Here is an 18,286-nt window from a genome sequence, read left to right as displayed (position 1 = left end):
TTGAACTAGTGAATTGAGAAGGGTGTTTCAACACAGGTGGCTGCAATCATAAATTAGGTGGGAAGTCCAGGAGCAGAGCATGTTGTACCTGATGGGAGCGGTCATGTTGGAGGGTCTGCTGACGGTCTTCCCTGCTCTATTACATACCGGGCAGTGGGACAATGAGAGGTGGGGGCAAGGCTTCACAGGTCATCAATGGTGGAGAACCATTTGACCTTCACCATAGATGGCAAAACCATCTACCATCGATGGTCATCCCTAGGCCATGTGGAGAAGACGACTGGAGGGATCATCAGTCAGTTCTGTTCATAAGTGTGTGCTACTGACGGTAGAATGCAGAATATAATAGCAACACCAGCGGAATCCAGATACACCGAACAGCCCAAGTAGTTAACCAGGTGTGAGGTTTATTGAAGTGTAGTAAAAAGGTGTTTGTACAGCCATACTCGCAGTTGTACACTTGGTAACTAGATGGAATGGAGCTTGAGCAGAACATACAGCGCACCAGGTGATGTATGAAGGTAGCGGTGCATGTATCTAATAGATATATGCGGGGTAATGCAGGATTACTCAGTAGGGTCTCTGGAGCCAAGTCCCGCTCATACACAGTAACAAGATGGAACCATGCAAGCGCAGTACAGTCTAGTTTCCTGCCATAGTCCAGTACTAGCTATCAATGCGTCCATGCCAATTATTACGTGCAGTCGTAAAGGAAATAAAAACGTTCCCTGAGTTGTCAGTCATCTTTATATAAGCAACCAATAAAATCTAGAAGCCAAGATCTAAAATGATTTGTTGATGGCGAGCTAGGAAAGAACATTCGTCTCCATGGTAACAATTAATACGATAGGAATATGTGAACATTTCACAACAGAAAAATCATATTTCAATAAAAGACTCTGATGTAAAATCCTATAGAACTCTCTTATTTTCAAGGCAGCAGTGGTTTCTCTGATAAATGAGGAAATCGATGTGTTCTGGGCATGTGTTGCCCGTCTTCTACTTCCTTCTAGACCATATACTCCTATAAGTGATGGTGTGGGTTTTAAAGGTTTGAGTGTATAGGTGCATTAATGCAGGCAGTAGAGGCATAGGGCAGGATGTACTAAGCATTGCATCCGCACATCCCGTCTGTCTTTGGGTACATACCGCAGTTCATTACCCCGGTATGTAACAAGAATATAGCAAAGGACAGCTCTCCCGATAAGAAGAGCTCCCAAGGGGGGAGCGTCCCGATAAGAAGCCCATAGGCCTTCAGGTGGCGTTACCCATCGGGACGAAGCACCGGAATGCTTAGTACATTTGGGGATTGCGGTAAAACTCTCGAAAATGACATTGCGGCAGACTCTGAATGACCCCCACAATGCTCTGGTCCTGGACTTCCCTGGTAAGAGGCGGGGCTGCAGCGCAGTTCAAAAGTCAAATAGGGGAGACACACCAACTGTCACATCACACACTGCCAAACATCACTGGCTGGGACTCACTGGCAGTTGGTGTGACTCCCCTATTTGAATTTTGGACTGTACTGCAGCCCCACCTCTGGAGCCTCCACCAATCATAATTTACCAGGGAAGCCCAGGACCAGAGCATTGTGTAGTGGTGTGTACAGTACTGTGACCAAATTGATTAGATCTGGATGTTATGGGACCCAGAGGGAGATGCATCAAACCTCTGACAGCGATAAATTATGCAAGTTGGCCTCCACAGCCTCTAAAAATGACAGATACAGTAGAAGGTATTTGGTTGCTATGAACAGCTTCTCCACTCTCTCTCTTAAAGTTTTGATTAATCTCCCCTCCCTCCTCCCTCCAATGAGTAGGGTTAGCCATTGCCCCCATACTGGCAGATCACAGTTATCAGCATAACTAATTTTCCATGAGTCCCAGTCAAACATTAATCTGAGGAGTCAGGTGGCAGAATGACGCGACCTATTATGCATATTGCTGCCCTCTGCCAGTCTCCTGTACTCCCAAGACCATGGCATACCTCCCAACATGACCCTCTCCAGGAGGGACACAATGCTCTGGTCCTGGACTTCCCTGGTAATTTATGATTGGTTTCGGCTCCAGAGGTGGGGCTGCAGCACAGTCCAAAATTCAAATAGGGGAGTCACACCAACTGCCAGTGAGTCCCAGCCAGTGATGTTTGGCAGTGTGTGAAATGACAGTTGGTGTGACTCCCCTATTTGAATTTTGAACTGCGTGCAGCCCCACCTCTTACCAGGGAAGTCCAGGACCAGATCATCGTGTCCCTCCGGGAGAGGGTCATGTTGGGAGGTATGCCATGGCACCTCCCCAGCACAGAAGGAGCAATAATAGTGTAGATAATAGCTTGTGCCTGCAGAGGGTGGGCAACAGTTGGAGGGTCTATTTGCTGCAGAGCTCTCTATGTGGCACTAGTGACAGTAAATGGTAATGCATGGGATGCTCTGCACATAGGGGGTAGTGTAACTGTGAGGGTCACTATGGAGACACAAGTCATGTGAGGTATGGTGCCTCAGAGGGAGCAGAGACTTTCCCCTATAAGAATTGTTATTCAGGTGGTATATGGCTGCCCCTATGATAATGTTATACAGATGCCTGTCTGTGCTCTGCAATGTCTCACTCTAATGTAATATAAATTATTTGTTCTCATTTGTATTTGTCTGCTTAAACTTTCTATCGTCAGAGGGGTGCCCTGTGTAACACCATGCAATAAAACACCTTCTTAATAAATTATATGAAATAAAGACTCGGAGACATGAGATTTGGCAGAATAATTAGTTAGCAATTTCTTAAAATTATCTAATGAATATTAAATTAATCTAAACTGATCGAAAGTATGGTGGCAAAGAAAGGATGGCAACATTCAGCTTACTCCAGCAGACATGCATACCAAGCGGACACCACCTAAGGTGCAGACCTACCCGTAACTAAATAACGCCAACAAAAAGGTATGTACTCAACATGCCAACATGACTACCCACCCGGAAGGGTGATGACGCTATCCCCGGCAGGGTGATCCAGCGAACTTAACAAGTCAAAGAACGGCGACCTGCCGTTCTTTCCCGCCAACGCGAAGGTCTGGTTACAGGACCAACGCACCGCCACCATACCATAACTAAAACAGGGAAACACGGATAACTTGGCCGGAGGAAAAACCTGCTGAGGGACGCATGAATTGTAATTAGTGATGCCAATAAGCCGAATTAGGTCCGTCAGTTCAGGCAAAATAAAAGGCCAAATGCCTCCAGACTTCCGCTGCCACAGCGACAAGTAGCTAATCCCTGAGTAGGGTAGACCAGGACAAACAAGACCAAACGTTGAAGGTAAACAAACAAATAAACATAATAAACGAATAAACATAACATTATAACATGCAAATGCAATCAACGCAGGGGCCGAATATAGCGCTTATAACTGGAGGATTTCCAACGGTCTAAAGCCTTAATTTCAGACACAGAAAATCCTGCCGAAGCGGGGGAAGTTGCTGCCCCGATACGAAAAGAATGCCTACCGAAATCCCTGGGGGAGAGGCCGACACGAGAGACACAGCGCTTCAAAACCAATCCAAACTGATACTTTGTCAAAGGAGAGCTATCCGCATGCAAAAGCCAGGAGCCCGCAGCAGCAGGCCTGACTTCAAGGTATTGTGTGGCCAGTGCAATAGGGCAAATTCGGCAGGTCCTCTGAATGCATTAGCGAAATCCAACGGCCCCTACCCAGCTAATCCTACAAAGCAACGACCTCTACCCCACCAGGACATCCGCCCGAAGTAAAGCAGCATCAACTCTTTTGGAGGCCGCCACCAACTCCGAAAAGCTCCATGGAAGGCCATAGAGAAGGCTAATTTAAACAAAATAGTTTCAAAAACCGAATCCGCAACGTCCGCGAGGAGTAAAAGGAAGGAGGGAAACATTGATAGGACGTCTTTTGTCGGGTGCTACCGGAACCGAACGAGCCCAACCATTCAAGGCCTTCTGAATCAGAAAAGATCTTGGTAAAGTCTGGGAGGTTTTTTAATTTACAGAAAAACGAAATACCAGCTAAATAACGAGATACCACCGCTCTGGATCTGCCAGAGACACAGAGATGCCAAATAAAAGAAAGTATCAACTGATGCCTGCTCTTACCTCCATGTCTGCGGCTACGGGAATACTCTTCCCACTCTTCCCAAGCATGGCGGTAAACTCTCAGAGTACCCGAGGCGAGTGACCTCTCTGCTAAGCCCTTCATGCTGGCTTGACTTTCTGCCAAACATAAGGGAGGCAAAGCACACCCGTAGCATCAGCCTCAGGGGCCAAGGATCGAAACCTAGGCCACTGAAACCGAGACAACGCATCAGCTATGTCGTTTTCTGCCCCAGGTACATGCCACTCCCTAAATGAAATGTTGCAGCGCAAGCAAGTTAAGACAAACTGCGCCATAACTCGCAACACTAGCACTGATTTAGCACGCTGATGGTTAATCGCATGCACAACGCCAAGGTTGTCACACTTGAGCACTATACTGCGATTATACAAACGTTCACCCAACACTTCCAATGCAACCATGACTGGAAAGAGTTTGAGAAGCAAAAGATCCCTTGTGAGACCCAAACGTACCCATTCCTCAGGCCAAGGAGCCTGAGGAATTCCACACACCAGGAGACGGCAAGGTAGCAACCAAAACCAGCCGAACTTGCTGCATCGGTTAAAAGCTGCAACTGAAAACTGTCGACAGCTGGGGCCATCCAAATCAGCACACCATTACATTTCTCGAGAATTGATGCCCAAACTGACAAATCCCTCTTGATCTCACATGACCAACGAACCAAATGGTGCGGTCTGGACGCCCCAGCCGTGGACTGTTCCAACAAAAGAGGCTTAGTCTCAGCCCACACAGCCTCACATTCCGAGAAAAAACACACACACCTATCCTAATAGGGCAAACTAGATCACATGGTGTTACCCAAGCCAGCCCCCAGACTTGAAGTTTAACCCACTCCATTCTCATTCAATCACTCAATTTGTCTTATATATTAAACAGCTACAGATATCAAAATATCCTTCTTATAGGACTTTAATGAATGGCAAGCTCTGCAAGCGCCATAAGTACAAATTCCGTTCCTACCTTCCTCATCTACACCCCCTCCCAGAGATATCCTGCTTATCGAAATGTGGCATTCCCCCTCCCCCAACACAAAAGCTAGAAAGTTATATACTTGGATTATAGAAGAAAAAAAAAAAAATTATTAATAATATATATATATATATATATATATATATTTATATTACACATTTAATATAGATAATTTTCTTTAAATATTGTTTCAATTATATTCAAGAGGTTACTTATTTGTTACTATTTGATATGCATTGTACACAGTTATACTATTGTCATTGTTTTTTGTATTTATGTTTTAGATTGTATTGCGCTGCTATGGCAACGCTTGGTGTGTCATTCGATTGGCCCGGTTACTGGTCGCGGCTCTGTGACGTCCCAGAGACGGTGCAGTCTGGGCGCGTGCCGCTGGAGATTTGCAGCGTCGCGGACAGGCTGTGGACAATCGCCTGATTAAGGTAAATCATTTATGGTATATATGTACGGTTTGTTTGTATTGGTGTTTTATATCCCTGATGACTGGCATGTGCCCGAAACGGTCGTAGGATGGATTAAACGGAGTTTGTATCTTTGCAAGACGCTGAGTGCCGCCATTTATTTCTTGTATTTTGGACTGTTTGTTCCTTGGAGGGCACCTTCGCACCTATCATCTTTATATTTTGACGAGTGCCGGGACATTGTCTATTACTGCATGGATGTGTTACAGACTGGAGTCTGGATCACATCAGTCCAAGGCACCGTTCTACTCATTCTCTAATTATATACTCATCAGTGAGGAATCTTTTACCACACTTGTCACTTGCTTGTGAAGATTTGTGGTTTATTTTTTTGACCATATTTAGTGTATGAAGATAATACTGAGATTGGCAATCTCTTTGCTCAAATTGACACTGGGGAAACGTTCAGCTTCTCAGACATTGAAACAGAGGCCATCCTATACAACAGCTTGGAGATACTCTTTATGTAGCACCCAAAGAAGAACTGTATAAGGAAATGTTACGTTTAAAAAAGAAAGAACTGGACTTCCTGTATCACGGTATCTCCTTGTCGGATTATCATAAAGCCAAACAAATTCCGCGGGGATTTAGAATCCACAACATTCCGACTATAGGGAGATACAGTGTTCCCATCTGTCGCAAATGGGTAGCAATACTCAACAAGTGCTCTATGGACCTGATCCTTTTGGTTATCGATGAAACTACACGTGAGCTCAAGGATGTTAAGGAGAAAATTGTGGTATTTGAGAATGAACATAGGAACACTCTAATACAAGATACCAATAATAATTGGTTGGATAAACTTCAATCTCAAGTTGAGCAATATAGGATCGATCTAATTAAGTTTAAAAAAGCTAAATTGTCCAAAGTACAACTTGATTATCAGCAACAGAGGGTTTACACTTGGCTTAATTCTACCTCAGGTGGACAGCGTCCTTTTCGTAAATACACTAGGACACGTTGGGCTACTAATCAGTATGAAGGATCGTCCACATCAGCCAGTGAAGTGGAAAGCCTGCCCACTACTTCTATCCAAGGGCAACAATACCCTTTAGGAGTTACCACCAGGGCGGCAATAGACAACCCAAGAGCAGACCGACCTGCCGTAGCAGGCAAAATACGCGGCAAAGCGGCCCCCAGGAGACCACCTCGCAAGAGATGAATGCCATATTTAATATTTCCAAGACTGCCCTTACACCTTTGGAGGAGAAAATCTTATCAAAAAGACTTTCGTATATTCCGACTAGTAAACCGGATGCATTTCAGTGGAAAGTGGACACTTTCAGACTTAATAGAGGCTTACGTCTTAAAGATTATTTTGGTAACCATACTGTATCTACTGTATTAGAGCCGAGTTCTCAATTACAAGAGATACCGCCACCTTTAAATAAATTTAAAACTCGTTCTAGATTTGACCCAAATACTATTAATGCCTCTATTAGAACTTTTTCACGGCTGGTTGACCATCAAGTAGCGCAATTGCCCCAGAAATCCCTCTTTACTAATAATCTTTCTAGAGATGAATATCAGGCATTATTATCCCTGGAAAAGCGCACCCATATTGTTATACGGGGTGCTGATAAGGGGGGATCAATAGTGGTACAAGATCTCGAAAATTATGATAAAGAGTATGCGACAATTGTCAGATAATCACACCTATGAGCTATTGCAGAGGGACCCTACGATACAATACAAAAAAGAGCTAGATTTAGTTTTGTCTGAAGCAGTCAATGAGGGGTTGATTTCTGCAGATTTGAAAAGTGTGTTGACAGTTGATTATCCCATTGTACCTTTGTTTTATACCTTGCCTAAGGTACATAAGTCTTTGGTAGATCCCCCTGGCCGCCCTATCATCTCGGCCAGGGGATCATAGTACCAGCCTATTTCAGTAATGTTAGATTACTATCTTAACATTTGTGTACAAAACATTCCCACCTATCTAAAGGATACCACTTCCCTATTGATTAAACTCAAGCAATTTCGAAAACTACCTCCGGAGACCCTCCTTTGCAGTGCGGATATTACGTGTCTGTACACCTGTATCCCGCACAAGGAGGGCCTTAGAGCAGTGGAGAATCTAATTAGTAATAATTGCTTGTACACTGGTCCACCTGTACACCTTTTCATTAAATTGTTGGAATTAGTTCTCACCAGGAACTATTTTGTTGATGACAATAAATGTTATCTACAACCTGCGGGCTGCGCGATGGGGTCCAATGTGGCCCCTTCGTATGCAAATGCCTATATGCACATGATTGAACAGAATATGTTCTTTAGCAATCCAGCTATTGTGGAGAAATGTGTCCTTTTTTTCAGGTACATAGACGATTTATTAATTTTTTGGTTAGGATCGCTCAGTGAACTAAGGGAACTATTTGAGACACACAACCAGACTGGTCATGAAGTCCAATTTACTTATTCAATCGATAGAGCAAATGTAAATTTTTTAGATGTTAGTATCTTTATTGATGATGGTATTCTCAGTACTGATCTATACATCAAGGAGACTGATCGTAACACTATCCTACGACACGACAGCTTCCATCCGTTACCTTTACGGCATGGTTTTCCCTATTCACAATTTTTACGTGTTAGACGCATTACCAGTGACCCTATTCAAGTTGAATATCAACTTGATAAAATGGTCAATAAATTTGTGGCAAGAGGTTATAATAGACACGAGTTACTATTAATTAAAGAAAAGGTACGTAATATTCCTCGTGATATTGCTTTACAATCTAAAATTGTAAAACAAGACTCTGTCAAAAAGGTGCCGTGGGTGAATCGTTATACCACCAGAAGCACGGATACCACACGGATTGTAAAAAATGTATGGCCCTTAATAAGTAGTGATACCGAACGTCCACTCTTGGTTAACACTAAAGTAATGCCCTGTTATACTAAAGGCCGTAATTTAAAGGATAGATTGGTCCATCTAGATGTCGCCAAACTGAGGCAAAAACCTCTTCACTTCCTTACTCAAAAGAATGGATATCATAGATGTCTTGGTTGTATCACCTGTAGATCTGCTACCTTGGGGGACACTTTATCACCCTTACACTGGGAAAAAATATTACATTGGTTTCCCTGTTACCTGTAGTACTACTTTTGTGGTTTATTTACTTTCCTGCCCATGTGGCCTACATTATGTAGGTAAAACTGAGCGACAGATCAAAGAACGCTTGGCGCTACATAGATCTGCCATACGCTCAGGTATTAATTCTGGCAAGAGTGATCAACCAGTGGCTAAACACTGGATATCAGCGCAACATGGTGTAGCGGACCTTCGATTTAAAGTCATTGACCATATTCCTCCTAGTGTGAGGGGTGGCAATAGGGCTAAAAGTCTACTGCAAGCGGAATGTCGCTGGATCTTTAAATTGGATACAATGGCCCCCAAAGGGCTTAATGAATCCTGGGGGTTACAGTGTTTTCTTTAATATAGATAATTTTCTTTAAATATTGTTTCAATTATATTCAAGATGTTACTTATTTGATACTATTTGATATGCATTGTACACAGTTATAATATTGTCATTGTTTTTTGTATTTATGTTTTAGATTGTATTGCGCTGCTATGGCAACGCTTGGTGTGTCATCAGATTGGCCCGGTTACTGGTCGCGGCTCTGTGACGTCCCAGATACGGTGACGCTGCAGTGTGGGCGCGTGCCGCTGGGGATTTGCAGCGTCGCGGACAGGCTGTGGACAATCGCCTGATTAAGGTAAATCATTTATGGTATATATGTACGGTTTGTTTGCATTGGTGTTTTATATCCCTGATGACGGGCATGTGCCCGAAACGGTCGTAGGATGGATTAAACGGAGTTTGTATCTTTGCAAGACGCTGAGTGCCGCCATTTATTTCTTGTATTTTGGACTGTTTGTTCCTTGGAGGGCACCTTCGCACCTATCATCTTTATATTTTGCCGAGTGCCGGGACATTGTCTATTTATATTATATATATATATATATATATATACACACACACATACATATATATACACATACATACACATGTATACACTATATATACACACACATAAATAAGCACACAAACAGTATATTACCCTGTGCTGGGCACAATTAGGGAACCCCAAATCATGTGCCGCTATGATGATTTTATCACGTTAAAGAATACGGAAGCTTAGTGAATCACTGGCTGGTGAGAGGTATTTTGTGAGCTACACTCTTTGTTCCAGCATACTCCCATTAATCAAGATGGCTGCACACAGTCTAAAATCACAGAAGTGCTCGGCAGATTCCCTCAGCTGTGGATGACCTCATGCTCTAGGCATGCACATAACTCCTGATTCCTCAGTGTTTGCTGAAAAGGGGCTGTGTCACCCAGTCTTAGGATGTGCACATTTTCTCACTGTAAGACTACTGAACTGATAATAATTTAGTGTTCATTCTAGCATCCTTCACCTGTCACACCCCATGCAGTTCCTCTTTTCTGCCTGGGATGTCGCTCTCTGCTCTGGTGCTTCTAGCACACTCAGCGGATGCAACAAACTTCTGATTCACAGACCAGCATCTGCTAGAAGCACCAGAGTTACACACCAATTGTGCTACTCAGCATTCAGCCGATACTCTCTAGGGGCCTCGTTCTCATTCAGACACAATGGGGTCGATACAATTAGGTTCGAATTACTCACGTCTGCGAAGTTGCAGATTTTTGTTTGCAGCCCCATAGGACAGCCCCATAGGACTGCATACAAAAATCCACGAGTCTAGGGCAAAATCAGGCCGTGAGTTGCGGTGCCGTTGGCGGTGTTTCCGCGCTGTTACAACAGCAACTCACCCCCCTCACGTCTAATTGTACTGACGGCAAATTGCCTGTAATTGCGGGAAGTCAGACTTGCTACCTTATGCTAATGAAAGTATCCGTAGGGCTTCAATAGGAAGCCGCTCCGCCCCCAGCTGCTTCTCCATCCTCAGCAGCAGACGCCATCATCATTAGTATATATTATTCAAAACATGGTCTGGGGGAATTACTAAAGAAAATCTATATGTAGCCCTCAGGTATATATGATCTACCTCTCCCAGTCACCCTCTCCCCATCTGCCTCTCCCAGTCATCCTCTTCCCCATCTGCAGGGGTGTATCTGGGGATCCAAGCGCCCCTGGCAATGTAATGGACTGGCACCCCCCCTCCCTATGCAGTGCCCCCAGTAGTAACCCTCCAGTAGCAATCCCCCTATGCTGTATTGCCCCCCTATACAGTGTCCCCAGTAGTAGTCCCCCCAGTAGTAGTCCCCCCTATACAGTGCCCCCAGTAGTGGTCACCCCCCTAAATTACCCCCAGTAGTGGCCACCCCTATACTGTGCCCCCAGTAGTGGCCACCCCTATACAGAGCCCCCATTAGCAGGCACCCCCCCCATAAAGTGCCCCAGTAGCGGCCACCCCCTATGTCAGTGCCCCCAGTAGTGGCCAACCCTATAGAGTGCCCCCAGTAGTGGCCAACCCTATAGAGTGCCCCCAGTAGTGGCCACCCATATACAGAGTCCCCAGTAGCAGGCACCCCCCCATAAAGTGCCCCCAGTAGCGGCCACCCCTTATATCAGTGCCTCCAGTAGTGGCCACCCCTATACAGTGCCCCCAGTAGTGGCCACCCCTATACAGTGCCCCCAGTAGCGGCCACCCCTTATATCAGTGCCCCCAGTAGTGGCCACCCCTATACAGTGCCCCCAGTAGCGGCCACCCCTTATATCAGTGCCCCCAGTAGTGGCCACCCCTATACAGTGCCCCCAGTAGCGGCCACCCCTATACAGTGCCCCCAGTAGCGGCCACCCCTTATATCAGTGCCCCAGTAGTGGCCACCCCTATACAGTGCCCCCAGTAGTGGTCACCCCCTAAATTGCCCCCAGTAGTGGCCTCCCCTATACAAAGCCCCCTGTAGTGGGCACCCCCCATAAATTGCCCCCAGTAGCGGCCACCCCCTATTTCAGTGCACCCCCTACACACCACACATACACAGAGAAAACAAAAACAAAAAAACTTACCTGATCCTCGCTCCTGACGCGACCGCCGCTGTCCGCTCAGTCTCGCCCGCTCTTCTCCTGCATGGGAGAGACATCATACGTCATGACGTCTCTCCCATCACATGCTGCAGAGGGAGCCGGAAGACAGAGCTCATTAGTGAGCTCCAGCCGGCTCCCTCGCGGTCGATGCAGCAGCAAATGAGAGTCTGTCTGACTCACATTAGCTGGCTGCTATTACAAACACACAGCCGCCACTGGCGGCTGCGTGTTTGTAAACTGTGTAGGGCAGACCGCTATCACTGCGGTCTGCCCTACACTTGTGGGGCTGAGGGAGTTGTCCACCCCTTGGCTACTGGTGGCACTGCCGGGTGGCGCCCCCCTTTGGTCGGCACCCCTGGAGAGTGCCATCCTGGGCAATGGGTAGATACGCCCCTGCCCATCTGCCTCTCCCAGTCACCCTCTTCCCCCATCTGCCTCTCCATGTGCCCTCTGCCTCTCCCAGTCACCCTCTTCCCCATCTGCCTCTCCCAGTCACCCTCTTCCTCATCTAGCTCTCCCCGTCACCCTCGTCCCCATCTCCCTCTCCCCGTCACCCTCTAACCGTCACCCTCTCCCAGTCACCCTCTGCCTTCACCCCATCTGCCTCTCCCCGTCAACATCTGCTTCTCCCTGTGCCTTCACCCCATCTGCCTCTCCCCGTCAACATCTGCTTTTCCCTGTGCCTTCTCCCCATCTACCTCTCCCCGTCACCCTCTGCCTCTCCCTGTGCCTTCTCCCCATCTGCCTCTCCCAGTCAACATCTGCCTCTTCCTGTGCCTTCTCCCCATCTGCCTCTCCCCGTCACCCTCTGCCTCTCCCCGTCACCCTCTGCCTCTCCCCGTCACCCTCTGCCTCCCCCCGTCACCCTCTGCCTCCCCCCGTCACCCTCTGCCTCCCCCCGTCACCCTCTGCCTCCCCCCGTCACCCTCTGCCTGCTCCCCATCTGCCTCTCCCAGTCACCCTCTGCCTCTCCCTGTCATCAACTACCCCTTCCCAGCACTGAAAGCCTCTCCTTGTCTCTGACAGCCTCTCCCTATCACCATCTGTTTCTCCCTTTCATCCACTCCCCATCCCCCTCTGCCTCACTGTCACCCACTGCCGTGTGGCATATTATAAACATGGGGTGTGGCGGAGGAGGGGGCCCCCAAAGCATATTTTCTGCACCTGGGCCAACCACTGAAACAATGTACATCAAGTGCAAAAGTGAAATTGTACAAAGATACCGTACACGAGATAACAATCGTAGATCACAGGTAAAAGGCTTAACTCACAAAATGCACCTGCTGACTAACTAGACAGGTAAAAAATTATATATATATAATTTTTCATTGCACTATTGATTCATATTTATTTTTGATCCGATAGCTGGGATTTTTCATACGGCATGTGGTTGGAGGTAGGTCATCTGACTGAACCATGTTTGCGCGTGGTTGTGTTTGTTTTATTAATAACGAAAACCATTTATCCGCTTATGCAACAGTTTGTATACATTCTATGTAGGCTTCTACAATCAGTCGGCTTATTTAAAAAAAACAATATAAAATAAACATAAAAAAACCTAAAAGGCACTTTCATGTGCTGTTCAGCCTTTAGTACATTACAAATTCTACATCTAGACACCTGGAAATACTGCACTTATTCTCCCCCTTTGAGCTCATGGATACAATCCATTGACCAAACAAGCGTTGTGGTGGCAGAAGCTCATTTTACATAAAAAGCAAATTACGCAGCAGCACAATAGGGTAAATAATGACTGGCAGCCCCGTCTATAGAACAGCTTTAAATGTAGAGAAAAAAAACTATTATAAACCCATTTTCTGCGATATAGGTTAGTGCTCTTCTGATACAAAGCGCCTTCCATGGAAAGTCACATCTATGAATCGGTTACTGGCAGCTGCTGTATATTAGAATGACATATCCACAGACAGCCACCTGTATGCTCAATAGCACAGCTAAACAATGGGCACGAAGTTAATAAACAACTGCATTAGCACTAATGGAAGCCAGTTACTTATCTCTGAAATGTCGTTGAGTCTGGAGTTGCGTTTGTGACAAAGGTCATTTTTAAGTAATGCGTGAATATTGCTGCAGGATTACCTGTACTATTTACTCACTGAATGCTCCTGTAGCCAGGTGTATAATTCTGCTTTAATCCCCACCGGTTACCTAGACAAATACGGACAATGGCCCTGATTCAGAGCCGGACGCTCTGACCAGAGCGCTTGCTCTGAATCAGTGCCCACCTCCATTAAAATGGAGCGTCCTCCTGGACGCTCGTATAGCTGTGGGTCACCACCCACAGCATATACGAGCGTCCAACAAGATGGTCGCGATGTCTTGACCATCGCGAGCATCAGACTTGCGAGTGAAACCCTGTGGTCGGGTTTCTCAACCGCAAGCCCTGGAGTGATTTTGGCTCTATCAGAGCCAAAATCACTCCCACTGACATCACTAGTGATGTCAGTGGGGCCGGCTTCAGACGGTAGGCGTTCCCATAGGAACGCCTCCGTCTGGCAGGCACGCCCCCGGCACGCCCACCAAAGGGGGCGTGCTATCAACATCGACAGCACGCCCCCTTTGGTGCGAGTCCCGGAGCGATGGAAAGTCCTTCGCTCGCCGGGTCTCGCGCATGCGCACGACGGAGCTCCCTCCGTCGTGCGCATGCGCAGTGGGGAACATCGACCCACTTGCGAGCGTACTGCCGCTCACGAGTGGGTCTGAATGACCCCCAATGTTGTCTCCAATATGTGAAGAGGTAACAGAGTAGCCGATGCTTACTGCTGAAGGAACATTAAAGATGGCAGTAATATTACCACACAAAATGTCATTATAGACTTGCAACATTTTTTAGGATTAGATTTCTTCTTTATGTGTTTTGGACTCAGATGAAACCACAGCTCTCAAATCAGACACTTAAAATGTCTCGATGTAGCAGCAGTCTTCCGGGATTCGTTAGCGATCAGTTAATCGGAGCAGAAATTCTATTTACAGTTCAGCACTGGAGCGATCGGCAAGCCCAAGCATTGTGATTCTGCCAATCCGCGCAAGGACCATTAACCAATACTCAGGTTTCCATGCGGTTGCCAGTTTCGCGGTGTTCTTGCAAAACCCACTTTTGAACAACAACATCACCTAATCTAAAACAGGGATTAAAACAAATTTCTATCACTATTTTGCCCAGCAATCCCATACACTGATAACGTAGATTGTATCCCAGTTTTTCAACATAATTCAAAATTAATTAATTTTAGATCTTTTCCCTTACAATGGGTTAGCTTTCTTCTCATTAAGGGGCCTATTCATCAACACTAAAATAACGTTTTTAAGGACATTTTCCTTAAATAATGTTATTTTGGTATTCATGTAGCCACTTAGCACAGGAGATATCACAGATATCTCCTTGCTAAGTCCCCCTGCGTTAATTTCCACACTCCCCATACATTAGTAAATTAGTATGGGGATGTGGAAATTGTGGTATTCATCAAATTCCGAAAATTATCAATTTTCGGAATTTGATGCAGTTACTATTCGCCACTGTGAGGTGGCGAATAGCAGGTGAAACTTACCTGTATCCGCGTGTGCAGGTCCCCTGACGAGTCCAACCGGCGCTCTGGTGCGTCCTCAGGCTCTGGAGGCTGGTCGGACATGTGTGCTCCCCAGCAGAGCACAAGAAAGTTTAGAAAAAGAAAAAAAAGTTGTTGTTTTTTTCTAATCTGTCATGTGGTCTGCTGGGAAACCACATGACAGACCAGCAGGACGGAGCCGGAGGCTGCTGCGCGGACAGGTAAGTCGGGGGGGGGGGGGGAGGTGAGCGGAGAGGGGAGGGGGGTCGGGGGGGGTACACAAACTTAACGCATCTGTAGGCAGTGCTGCGCATGCGCTGGTTTTACAGATGTAACAGCGCAAGCGCAGCACTGTTTCCAGATGCGATAAGGTAGTGTAGAGAGGGAAAAGTATCTATTTCCCGAAAAGCTGTCATCGCAAAAATGACAGCTTTTCGGAATAGATACTTATGGAGAGGTGGAATGATGAATTCCACCTATAATTAGCTAGAACTCCATGAGAGTTCTAAAGCTAATTATCTCCAGAGAATTTTTTGGTTTAATGAATAGGCCCCTAAGGCGTGTAAATATCAAAGCTGGCAGAGAGATAAAATTGTGAGAGATAAAGTACTAACCAATCAACTTTCAATTGACATTTTGCAGGCGGTGTTTAAAAAATGATACTTAGGAGCCGATTGGTTGGCGATCTGTTACAATTTTATCTCTCTCACAGCTTTGATACATAGGGACCTTAGCGGTCTATGTACTAAAGTTTGATGAGAAACAAAATTGTGAGAAAAAGTATTAACCAATCAGCTCCTGTCATTTTTCAAACACAGCTTGTAAAATGTAAGCTATAAGCTGATTGGTTCATGCTTTATCTCTCACAATTTTCTCTCTTCAGTCTTTGATATATACCCCCCTTAAGCTGGGTACACACCTATACAATCATCGGGCCATTCATCCAATGTCAAGAGAACGGCCGTTGGATTGTATAGGTGCGTACGCTGTCCCGATGCAGGAGCATTCGCCGATAAACGGCTTTTAACGCTCCTGTGTCGGGATCGGAAGATCACATCTTATGTACTGTTTAATATTTATCGGTTCAACCTCCCGATCCCATAGAAGCCCGTACACACAGTGCTATGTCTGCACAGTGTGTACGCGGCTGACAGGAGTACACACTGGGGACAGACTGCACGGCTGATCGGGACAGTTTTACCCGATCAGCCTGCAATCAAGAAAGTGTGTTCCCAGCTTTAGTCAAAGACAGGTAGGTAAAAATATACAACCAAACCCCTGGAACAACTTAAGGGGCCTATGTATCACAGCTGGGAGAGAAATAAAATTGTAACAAATAAATTACCAACCAATCAGCTCCTAACTATAATTTTTTAAACATAACCTGCAAAATGTAAATTGGAAGCCGATTGGGAAGTACTTTATCCAGGGGCGTATCTAGGGGTCTGAGAGCCCCTGGCAAGCTAAGGGACAGTGCCCCCCCTCTCTCTTGCATTTTCCCCTACCACACAGTAGGGGGGGTGTTCAAATATATATATATATATATATATATATATATATATATATATATATATATATATATAGACATACATATAGACATACACACAACATGCTTACAAACACACACAGCATACATACACACATAACATACACGCATAACATGCTTGCAAACACACACACACACACAGCATACATACACACATGACATACTTCCAAGCATACATACACACATAACATACAGACATGACATGCTTACAAACACACACAGCATACATACACACATAACATACAGACATGACATACTTACAAACACAGCATACATACGCACATGACATACTTACAAGCATACATACACACAACATATACACAACATACTTACAAACACACACACAGCATACATACACACACATAACATACACACTACATACTTACAAACACACACACAAGAGACTGACCTGTTAACACAAACACACACACCCCCACCCAACCAACACTAACAAGAGACTGTCACTGACCTGTTAATAACACACACACCACCACCCCCTACCCTGCCAACACTAACAAGAGACTGTCACTGACCTGTTAATAACACACACACACCACCACCCCCTACCCTGCCAACACTAACAAGAAGAGACTGACCTGTATCCTCTCAGTGCTGTGCCGCGCTGAACAGCTCCTCGATCCCTTGTACTGGGAGATGAGGCACTGCACCATGCGGGAGCCGAGGGAGGCAGAGCTCACAGCAGGGTTGTGGACAGATCCCCTTCCGTAGATGTACCTACTGAAGGGGATCTATATACACAACCCTCACAGCAGCAAGTGAGGACAGCCGGATGCGCCGCTGATATACACCGCAGCGGGCACCCGGCAAACAAAACTTGTAGCAGCGGCCGGGTTAGCATTCTTTGCTCAGTGTGGCTGTGGCCACCCGCACCCTACCTACCTATCCTTTCCAGCGGGTGCCCAGCACACCCTAACCTATCTGTCCACAGCACTGCAGAGCGCATCTATTGCTATGGTGGCACTGCCAGGTGGCGCCCCCTGGCGGCCAGCGCCCCTGGCAAGTGCCATCCTGGCCAAAGTATAGATACGCCCCTGACTTTATCTCTCTCTCAGCTTTGAGACATATAGGGGTATTCAATATGGGAGCGAAAACATCGTTTTTGCGATGTTTTCGCACCTATAACGTCATTATCGCAGGTTTTGCTTTTACACCGTATTCAATTTCAAAGACTTTTCGCAGGTTCGAAAAGTGTTTTAAAAAAAAAAACAGGGATAACTTTTCACCACTGAATAGGTGGCGAAAAAAAGTGCAGAATTGGGGTTTAGGGGTGCAGGCTTAAAAAAAATAGCCTGCACCCCTTTGAATGACATTTTAAAAAGAACTGTGTCAAAAAAAAAAAAAATAATAGGGACACCCCAAAAAATTATTTTAAAAATTGGGGTGAAAAAAAAAAATGGGAAAAAATTGTTTAAAAATAGGGAAATAGGTTCAGGGCTATTCTGCATGTATGCGGCAGGTGTATTCTAGAATAGATTTATAGCGGCAGGTGCACAAATGCAGAAATTTTAAAAACTTACTTTAGGGACATAAAAATATGCTAGTACCCATTTTCATGTA

At 45.7% G+C, this 18,286-nt stretch overlaps 1 protein-coding gene across 4 annotated transcripts in view; it reads right to left on the bottom strand.

Annotated features, from left to right (window-relative positions):
• Window positions 1-18,286, bottom strand: part of NEDD4L (NEDD4 like E3 ubiquitin protein ligase) — a 438,826-nt gene that overhangs the window by 372,745 nt on the left and 47,795 nt on the right. The gene's annotated exons all lie outside the window — the stretch shown is intronic.

Source organism: Taudactylus pleione, unplaced genomic scaffold, assembly GCF_031769625.1.
Source record: "Taudactylus pleione unplaced genomic scaffold, aTauple2 ptg000189l, whole genome shotgun sequence".
Classification (NCBI taxonomy): domain Eukaryota; kingdom Metazoa; phylum Chordata; class Amphibia; order Anura; family Myobatrachidae; genus Taudactylus; species Taudactylus pleione.
This window is presented reverse-complemented; position numbering and strand designations above follow the sequence as displayed.